Here is a 9,908-nt window from a genome sequence, read left to right as displayed (position 1 = left end):
TCTGGAGATGCTCTCTGAAGTCAGGTTCACCATTTATGTACGAATAAGTACCTCCTACAGGAAAAATTATCTGTAGTATATTTGCCGAGAAAACCTCCGATAGCGTCACGAAGAGTAGGATAGACTGAAAAATGACTGAACCACAACCACAACAAAGTTGACATTGGTCAAAAGAACCTACATAAGCCAGGTAAAGGAAGCTATAAGAGGCTAAAACTATAAAGTGCAGAGAGCTTTCTAACATGTCTTATTTTTTAGATGGAACTTCTTCATCTGGGAATCTCTAGATCAGTGAATTCCCAAGTCCAGTCTCTATCTCCTTACAATTTTGAAGCCTTGTTTTACAAGTCTAGAAGCTGAATTAAGAGGGCTGGTCTAGGGAAAATGACAAGGTTTCATTCACCTTAAATGACATCAGACCTTTAGCTGATCACTGCAAGATAGTGAGACACTCTCCCTCCGGAAATTCCTCTCTATTACCTTATCTTTGCATTTCCCCCCAATTCAAACCCAAGAGAATGTGAGCGACATTGACTTTTGTTCCCAATTCCATAAAATACACAATTCTTAAGTGACTGTTTCATAAGCATTTTTAAGTTTTAATCTTTTATTCAAAGGAAATTTTGCAGCGAGATATTTTAATTTATTTTGTTTTTAATTTATGGAATAAAACAAGCATTTCCACAACATAGTACAATAAAAAAGATGACTGCACATGAAACTGCAAACCTACAATGAACAACTTACTCTTCCTTTCAAATACACAACACAATTATCATCATTTTTTTTCCTTTTTTTCTCCCCCACCCCATACAGATAGCTATCATTAGACACAAATAGGTAAATATAGATGTTTATGTATGCAATATTATTCTATACATAATTCTATTTATTGGTTCTTTCTCTGAATGTAAATAGCTTCTTCATATATCCTTTATAGTTAAGTTGGATATTTATAATGGTCAAAATAACTTATTTGCTCAAAGTCCTTCTTAAAATAACATTGCTGTTACTGTATACAATGTTCTTTTGATTCTGCTCATTTCACTCTTCTTTATTTTGTGCAAGTCTTTCCATGTTTTTCTAAAATCACTGAGCTCATAATTTCTTTTAAAATTTCTATTTATTTATTTATTTGTTTATTTATTTATTTATTTATTTTTAGCTTTCAACATTTGCTTTTATAAGATTTTGAGTCTAAATGTTTTCCTTTCCTTTTCCTCTCTCCACCCCAAGATGGCACACAATCTGATATAGGCTATTCAAGTACAATCATATTAAACATATTTCCACATTAGTCACGTTGTGAAAGAAGAATCAGAAGAAAAGGGGGAAACCACAAGAAAAAAATATTTTAAAAAGAGGGAAAATAGGATGCTTTGATCTGCATTCAGATTCCCTAGTTCTTTCTCTGGATGTGGATAGCATTTTCCAACATGAGTTTTTTGGAATTGTCTTAGATCATTGTATTGCTAAAGCTCATCATTTCTTATGGCATAGTGCTATCCCATCATAATTATACACCACAACTTGTTCAGCCATTCCCCGATTGTTGGGCATCCCTGCAGTTTCCAGTTCTTTGCCACCACAAAGAGAGCTGCTACAAATATTTTTGTTCAAATAGGTCCTTCCCCACCTCCCTATTTTTTTTTTTATCTCTTTGGGATACAGTCTAGTAGTGGTAAGCAACACCACTTTAAAGAAACAAAAATTTACCCCTTTTTATGACAAGGTACAAATAAAATTGAAGTCATCTTAATGGATATCATTACATTTCTTCTTCTCCCCACTTAGGTTTGATTTCAAAATAGAAGAGCCAGACAATCTACACAACCAAAAAGCGGGTGTCTGAGGCTTCCACCAACTCAAGAAAAGGGATGTGCATGGAAATTGTATTTCCAAATCCAATTCTTGAAGAGGACCCATAGTGCCTCTCTACTATCCCCCAAGGTTGCTGTGAGAACTGAGATAAAGTAAGTAAAGTGTTTTACAAATTTCTTATTGTTGTACATGTCTTTATTATTCTTTTCCCTGCATGAGTTTTTGAAGCACTGACATTAATATTGCAGCAAGTTGGAGGTACCTTCTTCAGGGAAATCATCTTGACCTAATTCCCTCCATACCTGTGGGAAAGAACACATTTTTACCTACATGATGGCTATAGCACCATTTTTTTTTCTGGCAATGGATTAGTACCAAACACAAATTTAAGATTTCTCACTATACCTAAAAGGTGTAAGGAGCTTTTCTGAGTTCAGAAGTCCAAGCAGCGGGATAAATAAAAGGGCTATAGTTTGTAACTATTTGCTGCTAATGGCTACCTGAATCCTTCCTTATCTAACTTGGTTAGCATAACGGAAGAGCTAATAAAATTTAAATAAATCATTCTTTCTCTGAAAGAGGTAAATTACAAAAGGATTTCTTCCTTGGCTTGGAGAAGAATTTGCAGGGGGAAAAATGGTTTTTGACAAGAAACACTGTTGAGGATTCTTTAACCCTCTAAATAAAAGTATTTGAGCCTTGACAACTTCAGAAATCTTTTCCTATTCTTCTGACAAAAGTAAGAGCAAGGTAGAGACTTTTCTATATAGGTGTTTGTTGGGCATTGTAGGTCAATTATTATTATTTTTAGATAAGAATCTGAGACTCAACTTGGAAAGGTTGAGGGAGGCGAAGGGGGTCCATGAACTTGGATGAGAAAGAATTACATCTTTTTTTTTATGCTAACTTTTGTTTCCTTTGTAATCCTCTGTGTTTTATCTAATGCATTGAAAAAAAACATTATTCTGAGAAGGTTCCCAGGGTAACTGAAGGACCAACGGTTTCCTCTTGGTTTTCATGTTCCCGTTGCCTAGCACAGAATCTTAGACTTCATGTTAACCATATTGTTTAATGCCCATGCTTAGCTCTGAACCCTGGGGCCAACGGCTTAACCTCTCTGTGCCCAGTTTCCTCATTTGGAAAATGAGGATAACAATCCTCATAAATGTCTATGCTTTAATTTTTTTTTTTACCATCACACACAACTGTTATGACCTTCTTCACAATTCCAAACTGTTCATAATCTCTTATCCTACCCTCTCTTCACCTGCTTCACTTTTCCTTAAACTATAGTTTTCCCTCATTAAAACGACCAATCTCCTCCATATCCCTCCTCTCATCATTGTCTTGACTTCCTTTTAACCAATTCCATTATAAATTCTCCTCCACACTTTACTCCCTTGATTCCTTGTCTTTCCATCCTTAGATGTTGGCTAATTCTGAACCTTTAATCAATCCCACCATCTAACTTTCATTCTAGAATTCCAAAAAGCAATCACCTCCTCCTTTTGCCAAGGGACAGCTCCGGTACAAATTCATTTTATCTAATCTCCAGTACTCCCTGTTCCTCGGAAATCCTTTCATTTTTCTTTATCTCATTCCCAAGTTCCAGAGCTTTTCTTTTTGCCCCCAAGCTAGTCCCACCCACTCCCTTTGTCTACAGGTGTCCCTTTCCACTTTAAAGCAAATAATCAAGGCAGTCTGTTGTGAGCGCTTTCCTTCCCCAATTTTTCTCCTTGAGATTTCCTTACATATTTACCCATTCTCTCTTCCTTTACTCCAGTTTCTGAGCAGGATATAGTCCTTCTCCTTTCCAAGACCAGCCCCTTCAATTTTTATCCCATTACCTCTTGTCCCTTCCAAGAGCTTGCCTCATCAACCATTCCCCCTCTCCTAATCTCACTATTCTTCAACTTCTACCCTTCTATTGACTCCTTCCCTACTTCCGGCCCCATCCTAAACATTCCCCTCACCTGACTTTGCCCATCCCTTCAAGCTATCATCTTTAGCTCTTCTTTTCACTGCCAACTTCCCAGAAAGAGATATTTATGCTAGATGCCTCCATTTTGGCACTGCCCCTCTTTCTCAGCCCCTTCATTCTGGTTCCTGGCCTCACTGGTTAACTAAAATTAATTTCTGCATGGTTACCAATGATCCCTTCACTGTTAAATCCAATAGCCTTCAATTAATCTTCACCTGTTTAACCTCTGCAGATTTTGACCTTAACACTAGGCGATACAGTGGATAGAGTACTAGGTCCAAAGTCAGGAATGCTCATTTTCTTAAGTTCAAATCTGGCCTCAGACACTGACTAGTTGTGTGATCCTGAGCAAATCACTTCACCTTATTTGCCTCGGTTTCCTCACCTGTAAAATGAGCTGGAGAGGGAAATGGCAAACAACCCCAGCATCTTAGCCAAGAAAACCCCAAATGGGGTCACAGGGAGTCTGATATAACTGAACAACTTTAATATGGAAGTGAAAGATCGTATTAGTATTAGCGTGCTAAATTTAATATTCATTTTGAAAACAAACTGTAATAGAGATTCAGTTTCATATAAAAAAAATCCAAATGGTAGAAATGAAAAACACACTAATAATTGTTTATTAAATTTAAATAATTCAATTGTTGTTGATGTCTTTGTTCCAGCTCACAATGTCATAGTTCTATTCATACTTAGAGCTTGAAAAGACATTAGAGGCCATTAAGTCCAACTCCTTCATTTTACAGATGAGGAAAATAAGGCACCAAATTGCTTCCTTTTCTTTTCTTTGGCTCTGTTTGAATATTGGCGCCAGCAAAACAATACCAGACAGAATAAAATTTGCATTTTTTTTTCAGAAGTGATTAAGCAGTCCACCTTCTCAGTACTCACTCTTCTCTGAATTTGGGAAAATTAATTTCTCCAATCCAAGTCAATAAACATTTATTAAGTGCCTACTGTGTACCAGGCACCATGCTAATTCCTGAGGATAAAATTAATAAAAAGAAAAATAGTCTCTGCCCTCAAGAAGCTTACAGTCCAAAGGGAGAAGGGAGGAAGGGGAAACAATAGGGAGTATCTTGTTCCATGGAGTTGAAAAAAAAACAGATTTGACTACTCTAATCACTTATTCTCAGGCTGCATTGCTTTTAATTTGGATAACAATATGATTATTCAACAATGAATATTATTAAAGACAAGGTTCTGTTTGAAATTTTCCTCTCTTTGCTTGCCCTCTCAGTAATCTCTTCAGTTTATTCACCAGTTCCAATTAGCGTCTCTATATTGATGACTCTCGCAAGTACACTTCTGGCCATAAACACATGAACACAGTCCCACATCTCCAACCACACCTGGCTATCTCCTCTTGACTGTGTTATGGGCAACTCAGATTTGATATGTCCAAAATGGAACTAACTCTTGAATATGTCGCTGCTCCAAACTTCCTTATTTCTCTCAAGGATACCTTGGTGTCCTTTCAGTCTACCAGATTTATAACCTGAGTCATAATTGCTTTTTATCCCTCCTTCAGACCTCAAAGCTAATTAGTCACCAGTTGTTGACAGACCCATAAATAGAATAAGGGTCACTTAACTTCTAGTAGACAGTGAGGAACATAGAAAAATACCATGCCAGGCCATTAGGATGATTATGTGTGTGAGAAATAGTATAACCTTGCCTTGAGGGCAAAATTAGCCAATTATTGCTTGTTGCAACTAGCTGCTGCTTGTTTTTCTGTCTTTGCCATAATCCTCTGGTCTGTGTTCTCTCTATGCTCAGGATTACCACCTTGCTTTGGGCTCTTATCGCCTCTCCCCTAGAATATAATGATAGCCTCCTAAATCTCTTAGTCCCCCTAATTTCAGTCTCTCCTCTTTCTAAATTGTCCTTCACAGAGCTTCCAGAATAATCTTGCTGCCTCAGAAATCTGACCAGGTCACCCCTCTGTACAAAACTTTTCAGGTCTTCCTCATTACTTCTAGGGCAAAATGCAAATCTTTGGAGAGAGGCTGGTATTTAATTTCCTCTACAGTCTTTCTCCTAATTAGCTTTGTTTTATATTTTCCTTTTAATTTTATATTTATATATTTTTATTTATTTTATATATTATATATTATTTATTTATTATATTTTATTTTATATTATCCTTTCACCAGCTCTAAATTCTAGCCAAAATGAACTGACTGTTCCCTAACCCATCTCTCAGCTCAGATACCCTGTCCCCCATGAAGCCTTCCCTGAACTCTCCATTTGTAATTGTTCTCTTTGACCTCGATTTACCTTGCATTATATTTACTTGTGTCTCTATGCTTTGTCCAATTCAGTAGAGTCCTCTTTGCAATATTAACTTGATCTTTGGTCCAACACACAGAATAAAATTGCTGGCTTCAATATTATAAGAGTTATGAGGACTACCAAGTCGGTGTCTTAGAAATGATAGAGTTTATACCGATCAAACAATCAATAATCGTTTATCTGGGATTTCTTAATGTGAGGTACTTGAAATTGTTTTTTTAAAAATACTTTGATAAGTATTTAAATATAATCCTTTTCCTTTGTAATGTTTTCTATTTGCCGAGGAGGGGCGGAGACTTGTAACCTAGGTATCATCCTGGGCTTTCTCTCCTTTTCTATCTTCCTAACATTTTGACTCTACATTCCCTTGTTTCCTTTGCCACCACCATTGTACAGGCCCTTATAACCTCACACATGGTGTGTTGCAATGGCCTTCTGGTCAATCTCCCTGCCTCAAATCTTTTCCTATTCTGTTCCATCAGAGATAGTGCAGTGGATAGATCTCTGATTCTGGAGTCAAGGAGACCTGAGTTCAAATTCAGCCTCAAACAATCACTAGCTGTGTGAATCTGGACAAATCACCTAACTTCTGTCTGCCTCAGTTTCCTTAACTGTAAAATGGGAATAATAACAGCATCTACCTCCCAGAATTGTTGTGAGGATCACATGAGACATTAAAAATTAAAATTAAACAAAATTAAACATTTAAAAAATAAAGTTGTTAGTATGAACTGAGAACAAAAGACTCCTAAACTGAAATAATTTAGAAAGAAATTTATTAAGCCATCTAACAAATGAGAGAGCCAAAAAGGGGGTGTCCCATTCCCCCAAATATGCATAAATTACACATTATATAAGGTTCAAACAAAGGAACAAGGAAAACAGTAGTTGATTGGACAGCATGGAGGCAGTTTCCAGATAAGACATGTAAGTTACCTGAGATGTACCTGAGATATACCTGAGATGGGAGAAAACATCTTACATTCCTTATACCAATTTCTGAATCTGACTGGGTATCTAGTCAGCGGAGGTCCTGAGGTAAGTATCAAATAAATCTGGTCTCTAAGCAACAAGTATGATTTTTCAGCCACTCAGGGCTAAATTTAAATAATGCCATAAAATTTCCCCAGTTTCCCCCTTTTAAGGCTTTAAGCCCAACATTCCTATCCTAGGTGGAAGCACAATTACAGAAAAAAGATTAGTTAGGTTAAGGTTGAAAATAACCTGAGCCAGTGAAGGCATCTTCTTTGACACTCATCTTATGAAGAGCTCAAGAGAATTCCTTCAAGTAGTAATGGGGACCAGATAGGTAGCAACTCAGACTCAGAGGTATCAAAGGGGGTATGCATCAAGGGCTATAAGTCAGGAGACTCAGACTTTTGCCAGGAAATGAGTGCACAACACAATATAACCGTAAGCACCACAAAAAGTTTTGGATTTTTTTTTTTTAAGGAAGAGACAAATTCACCATCTCATTCTTCCCTCAATGTCATAAAAGTTGAACAAACTTAGGTAAGCAAAGTCATAGTCTCATACATTCCTTAAGGAAATGAACCTTGTGAAACAGACTATATAAACAAACTAAGTCAGATTACAGATTAAATTATCTTTGGCAGCATCTATTTGACTCACCAGGTTCATTCAGAGAAAGATTTATTGTACTTCCATTTTTAAATTCAGGAAAAAAAACTTTTTAAAATTAAATTGATTTATTGATACAGTCTTATTTTGACAAAATGGTATTAACACTGACCTTTGTGTTTGAGCTGAGTTTTAGTGTGTCTCCATGTCAAATTTATTTCCATTGTTGAAGTCATTGTGTATATTTTTTTCTTTTGGCTCTGATTTCTTCATTCTGGAACATTTCATCAATGTACAAACGGGTCCCTAAATTCTTCATGTTTATCATTCCTTGTAACTCATTAAAATTACATTATACTCATACACCATGATGTGTTCTGCCTTTCCCCCAGTCACTGGGCACCTATTTTGTTTCAAGCTTTTTGTTATCATAAACAATGATTCTATGAACATTTTGCTGCCTTTTCTTCTTATCGGTTTCTTCTTTGTGATATTGTCCCAAGAGAGAAATGTCTATGTAAGAATATGAATAATGTGTTAACTTCTCCTATGCAATTCCAAATTATTTTCCACGACAGTTGACCAATTCACAGCTCTGACAACAGTAAAATTAGAATGTCTATCATCTCGTAGCACCTCTAATAATGAGTTTTCCTTCTTTTAGCGTCTTTGCCAGATTGATGAGCATGACATGGTACTTCTAGATTGTGATACTTTGCATTTCTTTGACATTTAGTGACTCTAAGTCTTTTTTTTTCTGGTGGAAAAAATTCTTCTCTTGAAAATTGTTTTTAAAAAAGACTTTTTTTTTAAATTCGTCAAACACCTGTGTAATTTTGATGACCAAATTTGTCCTCAAAGACAAGAAAATATATCTCCCACCTTTTGCAGGGGTCTAAGGGTATAGAAAACTGCATATACTGTCAGACGCAGTTGATGCATTGTACAGTTTTACTGAACTGCCTTTATCTCCTTAAAAAATTTTAAAATAAGCTTTTATTAATGTCTTTTGTATTTCAGATCATCATAATTTTCTCCCAGCACCTTTCCTTCTCCCCTTCCCAGAGAGCCATTCCATAAAAGAGGTAGTATGGTTAACTCTTCCATATCCCTGGGATTAGAGGTGTGGTACCCTCACAATCTGGAAAAACCATGCAAATGTTTTGGCCCTACCGGAGGAGAAGTCTGAATTATTATGGTATTAAAAGATAAAGTATGTTTATAGTATACAATACTACAAATATGTTTTATGCACTTCTGAATTTCTGTGTTGTCTGCCGATCTTGTGTTATCTGCAAAACTCTCAAAAAATTCCCACTTAATTTCTTATGCTGAGGAGATATATCAAAACTATCATGGGGAAAGTTGCAATGTAGAAGAGAAAACTGTATTATAAGGACCCCACCCACCCACCCAAACAAAGGAAAGAAAAATAAGGGGAAAATCAGGACAACCAATTAATACATTGAAAAAGTCCCAAAGCATGCAATTTGCAACATGCACAGCCCTCCCATTTTTACAAAGGCATGGAATGGAGGTGTCCTTCTCAAATCTCTTTTTTATACCATATGAATTCTTTATAATTTTGCACCATTCACACTTGATTATTTTGTGTGTGGTTGGTCTTTCCTTTTCCATTGCTGAAATGACTATGTGTATTGTTTTCTTGCATTCTTCTGCTTTCTTCATTCTGCTTTAGTTTATACAGATCTTTCCATGCTTTTCTGTATTCATCACACACATCATTCCATTATATTCATGTACCACAATTTGTTCTGGCATTTCCTAATCAATGGTCATCTACTTTGTTCTTAATTATCACAAAAAAAGTGCTGTTATAAACATTTTGGTGTATATGGGAACCTTGTTCTTATCAACAGCTTACTTGGGTAATGGAAGCCCAGTAATAGAATCGATGGGTCAAAGGGTGTGGTAGTACTTTTATCTATATTATTTTACAATATATAATCTTATATAATATATACTCTTATATGTACAACTATATAATTTTATTTAGATTTTTAGTGATTTCATTTGGGTAATTCCAAATTACTTTCCAAAATGGCTGTATCAATTCACATCCCCAACAACAATGCATCACTGTGTCTATCTTTTGACAGTTGTTCTAACACTATTGCTATTTTTGTAATCTCTGCCAATTTGTAGGGATTAAGATGGGAACCTCAGGGTTGTTTTGATTTGCATTTCTCTTATTATTAGCGATTTA

Source organism: Trichosurus vulpecula, chromosome 8 (genome assembly GCF_011100635.1).
Source record: "Trichosurus vulpecula isolate mTriVul1 chromosome 8, mTriVul1.pri, whole genome shotgun sequence".
Lineage (NCBI taxonomy): Eukaryota > Metazoa > Chordata > Mammalia > Diprotodontia > Phalangeridae > Trichosurus > Trichosurus vulpecula.
The sequence above is the reverse complement of the archived record's forward strand: the minus strand, read 5'-3'. Positions refer to the sequence as shown.